The sequence below is a fragment of the Tursiops truncatus genome, chromosome 9 (genome assembly GCF_011762595.2).
Source record: "Tursiops truncatus isolate mTurTru1 chromosome 9, mTurTru1.mat.Y, whole genome shotgun sequence".
Lineage (NCBI taxonomy): Eukaryota > Metazoa > Chordata > Mammalia > Artiodactyla > Delphinidae > Tursiops > Tursiops truncatus.
In genome coordinates this window covers 86,590,718-86,609,596 of record NC_047042.1, presented here as the reverse complement: position 1 = coordinate 86,609,596, position 18,879 = coordinate 86,590,718, and the positions used below count along the sequence as shown (strand labels likewise).

At 38.8% G+C, this 18,879-nt stretch overlaps 1 protein-coding gene across 1 annotated transcript in view; it reads right to left on the bottom strand.

Moving 5' to 3' along the window:
* Window positions 1-18,879, bottom strand: part of EXOC4 (exocyst complex component 4) — an 817,730-nt gene that overhangs the window by 100,597 nt on the left and 698,254 nt on the right. The window lies entirely within an intron of this gene.

The window sequence follows — 18,879 nt, the reverse complement described above, 5'->3', positions numbered from 1 at the left end:
TTGATAAACGTATGTGTTCATCCATCATATTATTTTTTACAATTACTTAAGGCTCATACTAGGTGACAAATTGCTTATCTTTATTAACTATATGGTTATATAACCACGTGGTTGGACCTGGGCTGTATTTTACTCAAAACGGTATTCTTCCACTTTCCCAATCTATAGGTTCGTCAATTTGATGAATATCCTTCCTAAATTCTATGCCAGTCTCCTCCCTGGCAAATTATAATTAGCTAATTATAGTTAGATAATTTCTTCAATGTCTTGGGAAGAAATATACCAGGAACAACATAAAAGATGGAGTTGGCAGCCTTCAGTGGTTTTTCAAAGCCTCTGACTCTGTGGACATGAATGAGTCATAGCTAAGTCTATGAGTTGAGTTCAATACTAATCTCAGTTACTGGCCTAAAATTTAAGAAGGGGCCTCAAACTATGCCTGCTCAGGACCCCTCTAATCTGTCTGAAAAACCACTGCTCTATGGCAAAAAAAATTGGGGGTCTAAGTCAACAATTCATTAGTCTACTGGAATGAACCTAGTATTCTTTTCTGGGAAGGATTTTGACCCTGCCCATAGTGCCTCCTTTAGTCCAACTCCAGACAGGTTTTCTTAATTAGCTCTCAAAAATGTTTACTGGATCTCTGCCACAATACTGCCCTTGTGAGAGAGGTTGTTCTTGTTTATATTATAGCATTAGATTTGGTCCACATCACATTATTTAAGGTGTAGTCTCATAGTAAGTAAATGTTAGAAATCAAAACTAGGGGAGCTATTGGAACCTGTAGGGTCAGTGGTGGGGAGGAAAGTTCTCTTTGAGACTTCAGAACAGGGGACTGTGTTCAGATAGAAATATATATTTCCTCCCTGGAATAATATTATTAACAGAGGCTAAGGTCAATTAGTTTATCCATTCATTTGCTGTTTGATACAATCACATTTTTGAGTCCCTTCTATGTACTAGTTGGTGGTGTTAAGAGGAAAGGGACAAAGTGCATACTTTCAAGGCACTTACAGTTTGGTTGGAAAGGCAGATAGAGTAGTAAATAAATGCATAATACAGTATGTAAAATGCTAGAGATAGTTCTCGGGTATTTTTAGAGCTCAGATAAACGTTATTTAATACCGCCTGAGAAGGCTCCCCAAAGTTTCTTGAAGTGGTGATGCTTAAGCTGAATTTTAAAAGAGGAACAGGACTTAACCAGGTTAAGGAGAAAGGGTACTCAGAGGGGACAGCTTGCATAAAGGCAAGAAGGTGAGAAATGGCATGGCACTGCAGGAGAACTAAGGGCAGATCAACGCCCATAAAACCATCTAGATTGTGAAGAACTTTCTGTGTCATGTTAAGGATCTCCCAGGGGATGATGAGAAGCCACTGCAGCAAGTTAGCTGGTCATATTTGCATTGAGATAGATCACTTTGGTACGGCAGTTGTATCATAGGAGGATAAGGAGAATGGAAACAGGCCAATCAGTAGCAGGCTACTGAGATAATTCAGGTGAGAAACAGTGAAGGTGTAAATGTATAAATTACGTCGGTGACAGCAAGGATGAAGAAGAAATGACAAATGTATACATATATATTTAGAAATTAAAATTAGCAGATCTTCACAGCAACTATCAAAAATAGGCATTAGTAAAATATGCAAATAACAAATGCTGGAGATGGTGTGGAGAAAAGGGAACACTCCTATACTGTTGGTGAGAATGTAAATTGGTGTAGCCACTATGGAAAACAGCATGGAGGTTCCTCCAAAAACTAAAATTAGAGTTGCCATATGATCAAGCAATCCCACTCCTGGGCAAATACCTAGACAAAACTATAATTCAAAAGGATACATGCGCTCCTATGTTCACAGCAGCACTATTCACAATAGCCAAGACATTGAAACAACCTAAATGTCCACTGACAGAGGAATGGATAAAGAAGATGTGGTACATATATACCATGGAATACTACTCAGCCACAAAAAGGAATGAAATAATGCTATTTGCAGCAACATGGATGGACCTAGAGATTATCATACTAAGTGAAATAAGTCAGAAAGAGAAAGACAAATACCATATGATATCACTTATATATGGAATCTAAAGTATGACGCAAATGAACTTATCAGAGAAACAGAAACAGACTCACAGACATAGAGAACAGACCTGTGGTTGCCAAAGAGGAGGTGGGGTCAGGGAGGGATGGATTAGGAGTTTGGGATTAGCAGATGCAAATTACTATATATAGAATGGATAAACAACTAGGTCCTACTGTACAGCACAGGAAACTATATTCAATGTCCTGTGATAAACCATAATGGAAAAGAATATGAAAAAGAATGTATATATGTATAACTGAATCACTTTGCTGTACAGCAGAAATTAACACAACATTGTAAATCGACTATACTTCAATAAAATAAATTTTACAAAATAGGCTTTATTATCATACCTAATTTGTAGATGAGAAAACTGAGACTCAGAGATTAAAAATCATGTCCTGTAGCCCATAACCAGAAATAACAGTGTTTCTATGGGAGAACCACACTCAGAGCTTCTAGCAGTCAATTTACAAAAGAACTTCTAGAATATAACACATTCATTAGTCAATGAGTGAGTACTGGTGCCAAAACAAGTACTGCAGTAAAGGTTATTAAGGAAAGGAAAGACAAGTCAGAGTGGAAAGTCAGAAAGAACATTTTCAGTAAATAACATCCACATTTGGCAAAAGAGAAAATTGATAGAGACTTAAATATACTGCTTTAAATAAGGAAGTTAATGGCCAAAAATATTGTGGAAATCCAAAGGTAATCATACTGTTTAATCCTAGGGGAAATTCTTAACAGAGATAAATGGGTGCCTTGGGAGGAACTTTCCTGTGCTATATAACTGTTGCTATCAGTGCTTGAATTGAGAGGGGAAAGAAAGGGAATGGAGAAAAAGAGCTGGCTCATTTGCAGACATAGATTTACCAGCCAATTCAGCAAATGGAAGAAGGGTAGCAGATTTCAGGCCCTCACTGGAAGCATTTTGTTAATTTAATTCAACTTGATGAAACATTTACTGAGTACCTGCTATGTTCAAGGAGATAAGCCTTGAATTGGCTTTATTACTGATACTGATAATTAACACTGCCCTTGTCAACATCTGTATCAACATGAAGTACTACTCACTAGGCCCTGTTCAGCACGCCTGGGTTAGGTGTGATTTCTACCTGGTGCTTTGGTGTACAATCTAAGCCAATATGGAGTATTGATGAGGGAAAGAAGTCTCAGTATTAGCTGATCTGGCAGTGGTGGCAGGGTTGTTAACTAATCCACATGACTAATTCAGTGTGGAAAGTAGAAAATTAAGTGAACTGCAACATGGGTAAATGATCCCTATAGAATTTAAGCTAAATAGCTAGTTTCACTATTCTTGCTTCTCATCCTTTCTAAGTATATTATTGGGATGCACTTCTCAACTGTTTAGATGTTTCAAGTGATTCTGCTGAAGTAATAGAAGCTCTGTGATAATGAAGTCTTTTTGTTGTTTCACGATGAAAGTGAAACCTTAAGAAGTGATCCTTAGTAAAGGGTTGGTATACAAGGGAAATCATGGAATAATCCATTACCGCAACAGTGGACATAGAAATTACCATATTAGCACTTAAGAATCTTAACTTCTATGAGGTACATGTATATAATGGAATACTACTCAGCCATACAAAAGAATAAAATAATGCCATTTGCAGCAACATGGATGCAACTAGAGATTATCATACTAAGTGAAGTAAGTCAGAAAGAGACAAATAATACCATGATACCACCTATACGTGGAATCTAAAATGTGACACAAAGGAGCCTATCTACAAAACAGAAACAGACTCACAGACATATAGAACAGACTTGTGGTTGCCAAGGGGGAGGGGGGTGGGAAAGGGATGGATTGGGAATCTGAAGTTAGCGGATGTAAACTATTATATATAGAATGGATAAACAACAAGGTCCTACTGTATAGAACAGGGAACTACATTCACTATCCTGTGATAAACCATAATGGAAAAGAATATAAAAAAGAATGTGTGTGTGTGCATATACATATATATGTATACATATATATGTATTTATAACTGAATCACTTTGCTATACAGCAGAAATTAACACAACATTGTAAATCAACTATACTTCAATTAAAAAGAAAATCTTAAATTCTTAATCTAAAGACCAGAATGGCCTGAACTCCTCAGATCCTTATAAGAAAAATCCTACTTTGGACTAAGTCATACTTTGCCATGAGAATTTTACTGAACATTACAGACTATAGCTAATAAAATCTTAGTATGTTAAAGTCATGGCAGATGTTTTAAATTAATGCATATTTACTTCTTATTTTTAAAATTCTACCATTTATGGCATTAATGAAGTGTCAGTATCCTGTTCACCTTCCTAGGGATATTCAGGGCTACTGAGACATTTAATAGTCTATAGTTATTCTGCTTTTTAAAAAATAAAACAATTTATAAGACATCTAACTGAAAAAAGTCCATAGGAACAATCAACTCAATGAGACATGTTACAAGTTAGTCCCTAATGAACAAAAGAATGCAGCTGAACACAGACAGAATCCTTTGATGCCTCTAAAAGGCCCAAGAGCTTCAGAGCTCCTACTGGCTATGGGGTTGGATAGTCTGTCATTTTTCTTAATAGTTTTTACTAAAACCACAGTGCAGCAATTTCTTCATTTCCATATCTCCTGATACGGAAGTACAAGTTTACAGAGAAAGTCATTTCATGAGAGCTGAGGTTTAACCTTAAGTTTCACTCACTGTGGCCCCGAATAAACACACCCTGTGCCTGAGTTCAAAGGCCACATGGATCTTGGAAGGCTGTTAAACGTAAGTGCTCAAAGTTGAATTTCAAACGCAATGTACCAGTGATCCCTTGGCGGTGAAATTCAATGATCAAGCAGAATGCGCCAGTCATCAACAGGAAGGATAGGAGAAGGGGGGAAACTGGAGGCGGACTTGGCATTTCACACTGAGCACCATCATGGGCAAATATGGAGAGTAAAATGAAAGAGTTGGAAATGAAATATTCTTAGGATGGCTAAGATTGAGGCAACGAGTTTAAAGAGAGAAGAAACAGAAGGAAAAAACTACCATTTATTGAGAGAACATTGTATAGTAGGCACCGGATCAGGGGTCATGCGTACAGTAGTTGGCTTGATCCTCAAAGCAATCCTGTGAGGGATTTAGGACACAGACAGTATCATCGATGATATCAAAAGTGCCTTGTGCCAGGCCAAGGCCATGCTCCTCTGTTTTGTTGGTGCTGAGTAATAGAAATAAGGCAGGATTGTAACGTTAGATGTCGGTCTTGCCTCAATATTCCATGGGTAGGGCTGGGTCAGGGGAGAGAAAGTCTAGGCATGGTGTTGAAGAAAAGCATCTCTCCCCGCTTGTTTGTGGGAACAGGAGGTGGTGGGAAGAGCTTCTGGCCACTGGTGTCGCTTGTGGCAGCCATCTGTCTGTCAGTGACCCCTGTTGTGCTTCGCAGATCGAGGCAGATCCAGCAGCATATGCAAAACTCTTTTGCGGGGGCATTTCTCTAGCACACTTCCAAGATTTCTGTGAGAAGCCCAAAGGCTGTTGGCTTGAGCAAACGCGTTAATTGGGCTTGTGGTACCTTTAAACAAATAATACGATGGTGGATTTTTCATCACATTCCCGCTTTCAGAAGTAGACATGATAGAAGTTCTGAACATCTCTCTCTGGGTAAAGTTTGAGCAAATATTTTTCTTCATAAAGCTGATCCTACAGGATGGCCTTTATAATTAGTGTACGAAAAAAGACTCTGATGTTATTTCTGTTTTGATACTTACAATAATAATCCATGAATCTTAAAATGAGTGTTTCAGTGAGAATTTCTCTCTACACGGTCTTTCTCAGTATTCTGGCACCACTACTTAAAGGCTGTGGCATAAAAGGTCAAAAATCTTGTCATCATTTCTTGAGTGAAGTTCTCTACTTCCCTAAAAATTGTGCAACAGACTCTCTTGGAGAAAATGGACAGGTCCTCAGTAGGCCCAAGGAGAGAGTTTCCAATAAAGTCAGAGCACATGCGGCCGCTTTATTCTGATCCTTTGTTCAGGCTGCCTCACCCAAATCTCCCAGAGATTCCTCATTATAAAGAGAAGAGACTTGATCTTAATTTGAAAATAGAACTATTCCGTGAAAGTGGCCAAGATAAAACCTGGGATAAAATGTAAACACCTAAAAGTATGTGTCATGGAGCTTTTAAAAATCATTCACTTGGAACCACAGGTAGCTGCATTTTTTCAGACTTAAAATGTTAAGATTCTCAATAATGAGCTATATATAGAAAGAGATATTGTTTGAACTGGCAATCCCCCCCACCCCAGGTGTTAGGCTAATGACTTTATCATTTTCCTTTCAGTAAGTTTCTCATATAAAGACAATCTTTATATACAGAGACCCACTTACATAGCTTATCACCACCTTTCCTGAGGTTCAGGAATACAATAATTCAAATAATATGTTGTCTTCTAGGAACATCAGGCTTCATAATACCTCATCTTTGCTGTACACTGTGTGTTTTCGAAGAATGAGGTTCCAAAGAGATACAGAACACACAAATATTGGAAAATAAAAAGAAAGAAAAAGAAGAGAGGAAACCCCAATTGCAATTAAAATGCAATAGTCTTCCACTGCATATCCCAATGCTAGTTAATACAGACATTTCCAATAACTTTAAGTGGTGATTGTTGAAAAAAAAGAAATCAAGTTTGCGTTTCTTAAAAGACAAGAGGGAAGAAAATGACTTGTCATATCTGGCTGGTTCAGAAATATAAAATCCAATTCTGAAGAAGTAGAGATAAGAAAAGTGCTGTGGAAGTGCCGTCAGCTCAGCAAACACCAAATAATGAACAATGCAGAGACTGTCCAGCATGATAAAATACTCTATTAGAGGGACTGTTTTTAAATGAGTGATAATTGTGGCACATCCACAGTGAAAGGTTACTGAATTTTTATCTGTAGCAAGAAGCTTTTGACAGACTTGCTGAAAAGTCACCTGCAAGTAGCACCTTCTTTAGATGAATTTGACCAAAGGGGTTTTCCAGAATGTAACACCTTTCTGACATTTACAGGATTTTTGCTTCCTTGAAGAATCTGATCAGATATTCTTGGTTTCTAGAAAAACATTTAGGTTTTTCATTAGTCTTAGAGAAAAGTCCTCATTATTCTTCCTTTCATAAAAATTGGATTACGTTGTTAGTTAAGAACTCCAGTCAAGTTCACCTAGGATTCAACGACCAGACCTCAAAGATGTTAGTACACAGAATTAACTGCTATTCATAAACAACACTGTGCCTTGGAGACCTACAACTGATATATTCCTGTACCTCATATGAAGAAGAAGGGAGTTCGTTTACATTTTTATTGTATAGTTTATAAGAGTGGATATAAATTACGATATTGAATTTAGGATAATAAAGTAACTGAGAATCTTTCCCTAAATACACGACTATAAAATTTGGTTTCGAAATAGATCCTTGGCAGGGGGGGTGGAGGTTTTCCAGCTTCGGCTTCTTACAGCGGGTGAAGGTCAAGACCACCCCCTTTAAAGTGCACCCAGTGTCATTCACAGACGCATTCTGGGATGCAGCGTGCCATTTATCTCGCTGCTGTGATTTTGGCAGACAGCTAGAGAATAGCATTATCCCGGGGAGGGAAACAGAGGTGCGCTAGTTTGGTGTTCTGGGGCACACTAGCAACAGGCAATTATGTTGTTTTTCTAGACACTGTGGTCTGCACTCTGAGAACAGTAGGGTTCAATCTAGATTTTGTCACCGTCTCACTTTGACCTTGGGCCAATGGCCAAACTTCTGTTTCATGATCATGCTTTGTAAAACTGAGAGAATAAAGGCTATTAACTGCAGCTTGAGGCAGGGATAAAGGATTAAGAATGAATGATTATAAAGGTCCTTGAAAAAGTATGAAATGCAGTCTAAATGCTGAGTGCCATTGTCATCATCTTGGCATCCTCTGGGACTGTCACATGCACACACATTCACGTATACCGTCCCTTTGTTACACTTTCCCGGGGGCTGGCTGACTGCAAAGGGTCTTTGTGTACTACTGATTAATAAGTAAGCTGTCTGAAAAAGCAGATTCAGTTTACATCCAAAAATGTTTTGGAACATTTTTCTAAATCCAATCCCACAAAGCGATAGAGATTTCTTCCATTCAGTCCAGGCCAGCCCTCTATCCTCTTTCTGTTTCCCCCATCAGGATTCATCTTTCCTGGTCCCCTGCACTTGTAGTATACCCATGCTTAGTTTTGAGGGTGAAGAAATTAAAAGACTTTTTAAAAGTCTTTTAAAAGACTTTTTCTAGTGAGAAGTTCATGAAGTCATGGCTTCATGTTGGTAAGGGGGCTTATCTCACATTTTAAAGCACCCAACTATCTGAGGGCTTTTCCAGATAAGAGCTTACATTTAATAGCACAATCAGTGCCTTCAGGTACAATCTTTCACTTACTTCTCATTCATTATAAGAGGTTTTTTTTTTCTGTGTGGCGGCCAAGTCGGTCCCCTCCGATTTCTCTTTCAAAACCTGCTGCCCTAGCAGCCACTTCTCCTCACCTCCGCTCAGGGTGTCAACCCGGGTAATTCTGCATTTCCACCCTCTCCTCCGTCTGGCTCTGCTATTTCAGCATGCTATTTTAAAGCCCTCTCTTGCTTTCCACCTTCTTCTGCCTCCCCCTTTCCCCAGAGATTTTCATTCCTATTTCTTCTTCCTGTTTCCATTTTAGAGTTTTGTTTGAAGATACAATCATTCATCTGGAAGCTCCCAGTCACCACACTTAAGCCATCCATGATATTACCATATTTTCATAAAATATTTCCCTTCTCGATACAAATGTTGGCATTTTCAAAGAAACAGCCACATAATTCTTTATGAGTAGATACTTAAAACTCCAAAATTACATTAGAATGCCCACAGCACTAGCCCTCCATAGCTTCACAATCACCTCCTTGCTAAGGGAGGTAGGGTGCTGTTTTCTAATCAGTACTCGGCACAGGACAATGGACTTGACAGATGACCAGCTGATTGACAAGAAGGAACTGTATTTGCTCCTGGCATGTTTTTCAACAACATCGGAACCCTCTTTTCATAGTTTTGAAAAACAAAAAGGACAGATGTTAACAGCGTTTTAAAAGCAACCACAAGACTTGAGATAAAAGAGAACCCTGAAGGGGTGGGAGAAGGTGAAGACCCAGCATTCGGGGAGCAGAGCAATAAGCGAGAGCCCCAGTGATAGGATTCATAGTAGTAACCCCAGGAACCCCATATTAAGTTCCCACTCTGTGTCTCATGCTTAGAACTCCAAGTTCATCATCTCATGTAATGGTTACACCAACCCAGTCAGGATGCATCATCGTATCTATTTAACAAGTAAGAAGACCTATTTAGTCCAGAAAGGTGAAATCATTTTCCTCTGGTGATACAATAACTTGCCTCATTTGTCCCCAAGTGTACTTGACTTCAAAGTCAAATATGTACTATAAGCCTCCAAGACTAAAGGAGAAGCATGGGAAAGAGTCTATGAAATAAAAGAAAAACATAGAGGTTTAGAGGGAGGCAAAATGACCACGATCTAGGAGCCATGTGAGGGTATTCAATGAGAGGAAAGGGAAAAAAATAAGAAATGTTTAAAAAGGGGACTAACCCGTGTTATCAGTACTTAAGATGTACTGAGAAGAAAGGAACATGGGAACGGCATGGGTCAGCCTGAAGTTTGGATGATAATCAGTAGTAACAGTGCAGAGTACATCAATGTGGAGAAGGAGCTACAGGGGTCCAGATGTTTTTCCTTATAAAGTGAGAGAATAACCAGCATCTCCATTGTTTGTAACAACATGGGCCTCAGAAAGTTCCTAAGAACAACCAGGTGAACACCCTGAGCGCAGGGACTTTCTCCACACAAGTCTTTCTTCATGAAGATAAATTTCAATCAGCTTATAAGTAACAATAGAGTACAATTAAGACTGAAAATGAACAAAACTGAATCATCATAAATTGTCGTTTAGTGTTTTCATTCCTACAAAACATATGATTAATTCGGAAACTGGTACAACATGGAAGTGTATTTGGACACTTTTCAAAAAAGCGATAAAGGCTCACACAAAAGTAGAAGTTGTGTCAATTAGATAAGATCAAAACAAATTCCAGATTGGACAGTAGGTGGGAAAGCCCTGAACAAGGTATTATTCCAGTGGTAATGTAATTTTCTTAGTAAACAGTATGCTCGTGAAACGAACCAATGACAATGAATTTGGAAGTTGTCAGCAATTGAGGAAGAGGAATGATAAGAGTGAAACCACAGAATGAGAGTCAGCTGAAGAAAATGACAACGAACAAGACCAAAAAATGATTATGGCAGAGAAAGCCCAACCTCGAAAAGAGGAGTCGAGACACTAAGTATGTAGAGTTAGGCTAAGCAGCTGCTGAGGAGGTGCTGTCTGATAACAGTCCACAAATATTTGAAACTTGTAAATACCGGAGCAGGAGAGAAATTACCATACACAGAGTTTTAATTAAAAATAATCAGATGAAATCATGACAGAAAAATTCTGGCTTAATGGATTGACAAAAGCAAAGCTGAAATGGGACAATGTCCCAGGAGATCTTGTCTAGGGACATTTTAATTCTCATTTGTGTCAAGGCAGAAAAACAAACAGCAAGGGGAGGGGGTGGGGGTCTGCATTTTATCTTCCATTTGCCATTAGGGCAGAAAAAGCCCATGATAGAGAGCTCTATTCATATTCAATTCCTATTCCACCTTCTAGAAAATGTTAAATCATAGTTGGCAATGTATAAAGGCCTCCTGGTTGGCGAAAAAACCATATACTCGAGGGATGGGGGGTGTACAGACACCTGGACCTTGTCCATCTTTCTTTTCAGTGATATAATTGACTTGTAAACACTTCTACATTCATTCAGTTGGTTTGGCAATCACAGCCTTTTGTGTTAAGAGAGACACTGATTCCTTCTGTGCCCTTCTCATTTCACTGATTTGAAAAAGGTAAGAGGAAGGTTTTTATTTTTAAGCAGACCTGGGGGACAGTTTGGCTAACTAGGAACTGCTAAGCAGAAGTGGGCAGCTGTCCTGACTCTAGTATAGACACGAATTACAACACTCTGAGCCTGGTGTTCTCGTCTGTAAAATGGGAAGTCATGTTAACCCAAAAGATATCTCGTTAACTCAAAACATAAACTTTTGAGACTAAAACTGGCAAAATAACTATAAAGCATTTCCCAAATATAAGAGCTCTAGAAATTAAAGAAGAAATGCTGGAGGGCTCAGAAATCAGTGGGTCTCCACCTCGGCTGTTTGTTGAAATTGCCTGAGGAGACTTTTTGAAAGCATGGTACTCTGGGCATCTCCCGCAGAGAGTCTGACCGGAAGCTCAATAGGTCATCCTAATATAAGCCGAGGATGAGAAGCAATCCTTTAGGACAGTGGTTCTCAACCTCTGATGTGAATGGTTTGGGGATGCCCAGGCCACATCTTGGAACGATTAAATGAAAATCTTTGGGAGTGGGGCCCAGCATCAGTATTTTTTAAAACTCCCCAACTGATTACAGTTGACATGCAGCTAACTTTGAGAATCGCTACTCTAAAAGGACATTTGTCAGGAAATAAGTTTCACTTGTAAGTGGGTTTTCAGTCAACACTGCACATTAGAAGGACCTAATGTAAATGGGGTAAAATAAAACTTTATTTTTGGTGAAGAAAAGTTCAGATAGCTCTTTTAATCTCAGCACGGCTTTGTCTGAAATTAATAGGGTACATTTAGGGAATAAATTAATATTAATTTCCCTATTATATAATAGGGAAATTAATAGCATACATTTACTAAGGATTGTTTAGCGCGTGTGGCAACTAAGAAGTAGCTTCAGGCCCGAATCGAGTGGCTCAGGGCAGAAAAACACATCTCCTTCCGTAGGCCTTTCAGACCCACAAGATTATAATCTTTATCAACTGCATAATTGTGACGACTATTTTTTTAAGCAGCTATTCAACTTGTCCAAACATTGGGCTTATAATAGATGCATTCATCATGTTAAAAAATGGTCACTAGAAAGAGAGACAAAAGCAGTTTGTGGTGGGAAAGTGGAAAGTCGATCTAGAGTTCAGAAGGAACTGTCTAGAGGGGACTATATGAATCGGAGGCACAAAAATCAATCCCAGAACATCACTAGTGATAAGTCACATTGATAGCAGTTATCCTTGATAGATGCGATGAGAATGTTTTTATCTTTGTGGTTTTCCTTCCCCAAACCCACCAGCCCTGTCTAATCATGAAAAGAGATTAGACAAACCCATATTGAAGGACATTCTGCAAAATATCTGACCAGTATTCCTTTAAACTGTTAAGGTCGAGGGCTTCCCTGGTGGCACAGTGGTTGAGAATCCGCCTGCCGATGCAGGGGACACGGGTTTGTGCCCTGGTCCGGGAGGATCCCACATGCCGCGGAGCGGCTGGACCCATGAGCCATGGCCGCTGAGCCTGCGCGTCCGGAGCCTGCACGTCCGGAGCCTGTGCTCCGCAACGGGAGAGCCCACAACAGTGAGAGGCCCGCATACCGCAAAAAAAAAAAAAAAAAAAAAAAAAAAAACCAAAACAAACAAACAAAAAAACTGTTAAGGTCATCATAAACAAGGAAAGTCTAGGAAACTTTCACAGTCTAAATGAGGCTAAAGAGACAACGACTAAATGTATTATGATATCCTAGAGATGGGATCTTGGAACAGAAAAAGGACATCAGATAAAAACTAAGGAAATGTGAATACAGACCTTAGTTAATAATAATGTATCAATATTGGCTCATCTGTTGCGACAAATGTAAGATGTTAACAACTGGGAAAACTGGGTATGAGATACACAGGAATTCTGTACTACCTTTGCAACTTTACTCAAAATCTGGAAGTATTCTAAATTAAAATTTTTCTTAAAAAATCAATCTCTGGACATATTAACATTCATCAGTGAACTGAGGTGTGGAATTACATTAGTAGCTGGAATCTTTGAGAACTGTGAGTGAAGTGTAATGATTGGGCAGCAGCCAGGTTTGAAACAAGCAAAAAAGAAGCCATAGTCATTTCATATTGGTTGACTTGAACATTTCTAAAAATAATTCAATCAAGTAATAAAGTAACCAAATTGCAACAGAAGTCATCTGATGGTGTGCAAATCTGCGAATAATATGAAATTACATTCCTGCAGTCGTGAAGCATATGCCCTATCTTGTGCCTATGCTGTGAGAAATAAACGATTCTGAACAAATTATATAAATATAGCATAGGACAGTGTTTACCAGAAGTTGTTCCATAAAAGAAAAGTCCTGTAAGATGCTCTGGGGCGAGAGAATTCCATTGATAAAGACGTTTGGGAAACACTGCATTGCTGTAATTACTCCGTTGACATAAAAAGACTTTAAAAGTTTTACTGTATGCAGGAAGTACATTTAAGGTTCTTTAATCTAATGGGTCTCAAGTGTATTTGACCACTAAACTCTTTTCCCTTTAGCATCAATAGAAAAAATTTTGGACAAAGCCAGGCCTAACACATACTTCTCTGTCAGGGGATCTGGAGACTGAACAAGTAAAGTATTTATCCATGTCTTGATAGAACTAGGTGGACATTTCAAGTATGTTTCAAAAAGCTAACTGTATGAACTGGCATTATTTTAGAACTTTATCAGTAGCGAACTAAGTGTTGATCTATAGCACAATCCAAAAGAACTTTCTGTGATGATGGAAATGTTCTACAACCTCGCTAATACAGTGGCCACTGAACATCTGAAATGTGGCTAGTGTGACTAAGCAAATGTATTTTATATTTCAGTTAGTTTTAATTAATTTCAATGGCCACACAAGGTTAGTGGCTGCTGCCATAGGAGAGTGCAGTAGCTAGAAGATATTCTGTTAACATGATAACGAGACAGGTAGAGTTTCTAACTTTGATAATATTTGTAGAACAAAAAAAGAGGGAGAAAAATTAATAAGATATTTTATTACAAGTAAGATGATATTCAAAAAGGGATATGTGCAATAGTTCCGTATATTTAAAGCACAGAAAGTCTGGTTACACACAAGACGATGATCAGAAATGATCAGGAGTTGACTGTAGGCATTAAAGTGCTTTCATCAAAAAAAAAAAATATGATGACCTTCCTGGATGGTTTAATAGGAATAGGGTATGAATGGAACTGTTATCACTGCCAGTACTTAACCTCGGTAACGGTCAAGACGATGATGTAGTAGAGAGAAAATTAAAGTGGCAATTTGAGGGCTTGTTTCCATACCAGTTCAGGCAGAGACATGCAGAGTGACCATTCTGAAGCCTTGATTCCTCCATGTGCAAAACATCTGAGTTAGACCAGATGATTTCTAAGATCCCTAAGAATAGTTCTGCTTTAAGAAAGAAGTATAATTTGCACACTTATGTGTCACTGCAGCATTATTCACAATAGCCAAGAGGTGGGTGAACTCTGAATGTCCACTGACAGATGCCTGGATAAAGAAAATGTCGTATATCCATACAACAGAATATCATTCAGCCTTAAAAAAGAAGGAAATCCGGTCATATGCTATAACACTTTGAGGACACTAGGCTACAGGAAATAAGCCAGTCACAAAAAGACAAATACTGCACGATTCCACTTATAAGGGCGCATCTAAAAGTAGTCAAACTCATAGAAATGGAAAGTGGAAAGTGGTTACCAGGGATTGGGGGAGAGGGGGAAATATGGTATTTATTGTTCAGTGGGTACAGAGTTTCAGTTATGTGAGATGAAAAAGTTCCAGAGATCTGTTGCATAGTAATAAATAGAGTTCACGTGACTCTACTGTACTGCACACTTAAAAACAGTTAAAATGGTGTGTTTGATGTTATGTATATCTTACCACAATACAAGAAAAAAGAAGTATATAAATAACTGCATAACTAATACTGCAATTCATGAACCAATTCCAGGAACCAAAATTATGAGATTTATTTGACCCTGTGGTTTTGCAAAAAAAAAAGATTACAGTATGACTTTTTATTATCAATGCACGTGGGCACAGCAAGAACTGCGGTAACAGGAGCTGAGGGAGCCAGAAGGGGATACAACTGGTGTTGAAGGAACCTGCAACATGGGCCACATTCACAAAGGCTAACAGTCAAACCACCATCCGAGAGAGTGTAAGCGAACTTGGGCCTGATCTGGGCTCCTACTTCTGCTAGATTTGGTTGCCCTGGACTCAGAGACTGGGTGGGACCCTCAGGCCAAAAGTTTTTAATATCCAGAGATGGGCAGGTAGAGACCAGGGAAATGTTTTCAGACACATTAAAGTATTTCATAGAAAAAATATTCAACATTTAATTTCTGAAGAATAGGACAGAAGAGGTTTAGACTGAAGCAAAGGGACTTTAATAAAAAACAGATGACCTCCTCGATGGTAAGGTTACTTAAAGAGCAGAATATATAATCAAGGAAGTTTTAGATTCTCTAACCCTGGAGATTTTTTTTTTTTTTTTACAGAATCTGAGAAAGAGAGGAGGCGTCCCCTTGAGGAAGCAAATGCAGTCAAAACAAGCTCTGGAGCCCCCTTCAAGTTCTCTGTACCCTATTTTTAAAGGCAACACATCCTTAAAACAAAGGGATAAAATAGAAAAGAAAATCATTAGTGTTCCGATTGAATACACTCTTAATTTTTATCTAGGTCACTATTTTCTGAGAATTTTCTTAACCATAACAGTTAATCTCAGACTTCTTATTTAGGATTGTTACAAACAGCAGATATTACAGATACTATCCTGTGCCTTTACTACAAGGTTGAAATTGTGATCAATGAGAGAAAATATGTATAAACCTAGATCCTGAATGCCCAACGCTACATATGATTCTGCTCAACTTCCTTGCACTGAAAGCATATTTGTTAAAACAGACCCTGAACATAAAGATATTCTAGAAGTGGGAGTGGGAGACTGAGTCGTGGGTAGAGTCAGAAAACTAGGCATATACAGAGAGAGCCTGAGAGACCCATGAGAGGAGGTCAAGTTAGGTCAATCCAAGTCTTCTCTAGGACTGTTTCAGGAGCTGTTGGCAAAAATGCTCTTTTTGTCTGGGATCAAATAATCTTGGGGCTGCTGGTAACCAAGGATGTTGCCATACAAAAAGGTCTTACCTGAGACGGAAAGCAATAAAGGAAATACACCAAAAATAGAGAAAGTGGGGGAGAGAGAGCAGGTGTGTAAACATGTCTGTTACATGGTGTTATCTTGTGAACCTCTGGATCCAGCCACACCTGAAGTCTTTTGATTTACCAGTTTTATAAATTGATGCATTCTTTTTCTTTTAATTGGGCTGTGACTTTCAACAGAAAGAATCTTAAGTAGAACAGGGTTAAGGAAGGCTGAGCAGGGGAATACCAGGAGAAATGGAGCAGGAACCATGGACTGTGAAAGTTAAGAGCACTGCCTTTGGAGTAGTCAGGATCTACAGGAGGTGAGGAGACTCTTTTAAATGTAAAGAACACAGAGTGATGCTTAGGCAAATACTAAAAGAGATGGAAAAACCGTCTTTGAAAAAATGGTCAACTCTTATCTCCTGGGCAAGTGGCCAGCCATGCTCTGCCATTAAAATGCAATACTCTCTTCACTATGACATGAGATATTTCAGGTGGAGGAGAATACCGCTATTAATATCTAAAGAGATTTTCTACTATGAAAATAATTTTCTGCAAACTTCCTCCATTCCATTCTACTAGTAGCTTCTTAATTATAAGAAAGCATGGCATTTACCATACCAAATAGTTAAAGGATGTGGACAAGAAAAGAAACTTCTATGCTTCTTTTCTTGCCTTTTCCCCATCCTGAGTCTCTGTGAGTGCTAGACAACAGTCTGGCATTTTCTTCATGCTATCGAGTCTCCAGACTTGGCAACACTTTTGTTGAGGTAATCATCTGGTTCACTTTTCAAAAGAATAATAAAGAGCTGTCCTTTATTCCCTTTCTAAAGTCACACTGACATGGCCAATCAAAGTAACCCATTCCCTGCTTTGTTCAAATTATAAACATCAGTGGGCATCCCTCCTGGGAATTCAAAGAACAGCCCCGTGTGGGTGAGCAAGGCATATTGTTAGCAGAATAAACCAGGTTTGCTGGATGCTCTGTTTTTACAGAGACACCATAAGTAGTGATTACAGTTCACTTGGGCTTTGCACTGATCGTCAAAATGCTAACAGTCGCTTAAATCACTCACTGGCTGGAATAATCACCCTGAAAGGAACTGAGAGGGTACAGCCTATAAAATGGAACTGAGCACATGAGAGGTATTAATGGGCATGGGACAAGAGGTCTCTGTCAGAATAACAGAGGTGCTGGAAGACGTGAATTAGACATCAGCTGTACTAGGGACTCTCGGTGACGTGAACAGAACAGGTAAATGGTGCAATTACAAAGTTGACCGTAACTCACAGAGCATCTTTCTCTTTTTGAGAACAGCTGAAGCCAGGTTAGACTGTGTGAATCACTCAGTGGCTTGCTGTGGAGGCTGCGTCCTATTCTGCCTCGTGGAGCTCTCTTAGGATGGACAGAACAGAAACCTGGGAGGCTGTGCTGCCAAAATAAGAGACTGCATTATGAAATACTGGACTTCGATGGCCCACCGAACCAGAGGACTCCTTCCAGTCATCACTGACAAACCAACCCAAGCAGCCCTACATTTGCAAGAGTCAAAGGAAACTAGGAAAAGAGGCCTCTGGTCCCTTTCCAGAGCTGTTTATTTTGCAACTAGCAAAAGGGAGTCAGCTCTTGCTGACTTTTTTTTTTTTTTTTTTGGTGGAGTCGGGTGAGTCTGGGAGATAAAATGGCTTATTCTGACTACTACTTGTGACAGGTTCCCTGATATGAGGTCGTTATAAAGTTGAAAACCCCTCAAGGATACCTACTTAGGCAGAGTCTGCTCAGACCCGATACTGAGTCCAAACTATCCTTAGTAGGTGAATACATTTCTAAGAATAAACATGTACAATTTTATCGTCAGCTAAAAGTACTATTTTAAATACTAAAAAGTGCAAACATAAGAGTATAAATAAAAAGTAATATTTGAAGATTTCTAAAGCAGAATACGTAATCTCAGAAGCCCCCTCCTTCCATCTGCTTTCCTCACCCCCTGTTGACCCCCAGGACAGCTACACAATCAGCATGAGATCATAAGTAAGTGAGCATTCAAAGGTCTCCTAGACTCTGCCCGGGGGGCCTGCATTTCAGGGCATAATTTACTCTGGTTTATTTCATCCACATCTTCTCCCTCTCTGGGCTGGAAATCATGGTTAATCAAGCAATAATAACTTTTCAAGAGACAATGATAAAAAATAACTTTCTTTGAAGTCCACAGTCCAAATAATACAAGTTTTTTCCTTCTAACAATCTTCTAACAGTTCGTTCTAATACTAACTTCAGAGCTGATTCAGTTTCTTTCATGTTCTTGCTGTGATTTTGCTTTTTTCTATCCTGTTTTCTGTCCCTCCATTCATGCATTCAAATCTCCCATCTCCTTTATTCCTTCTTCATATCATTTTTTCTTTGCCTTTAACTGTTTAACACTTCTGAACTAATGCTTTTAAAAAACATTTGTGCTATACTTATTGAATAAAGTTTATGTGTCCCAAAGTTTTCAAATTATTTTTGAAATAATTGGTCATTGGTCCTTGATAGAAAAAGGTTTCCCATTTTTACTTCAGACCCTATTCCTTAATTTCCTTGAGATGTATAATGAGGTTATCTTTCAGCCATCTCTTTTCCAGAATAAATGTTTTTCTCATTGTCTCTGT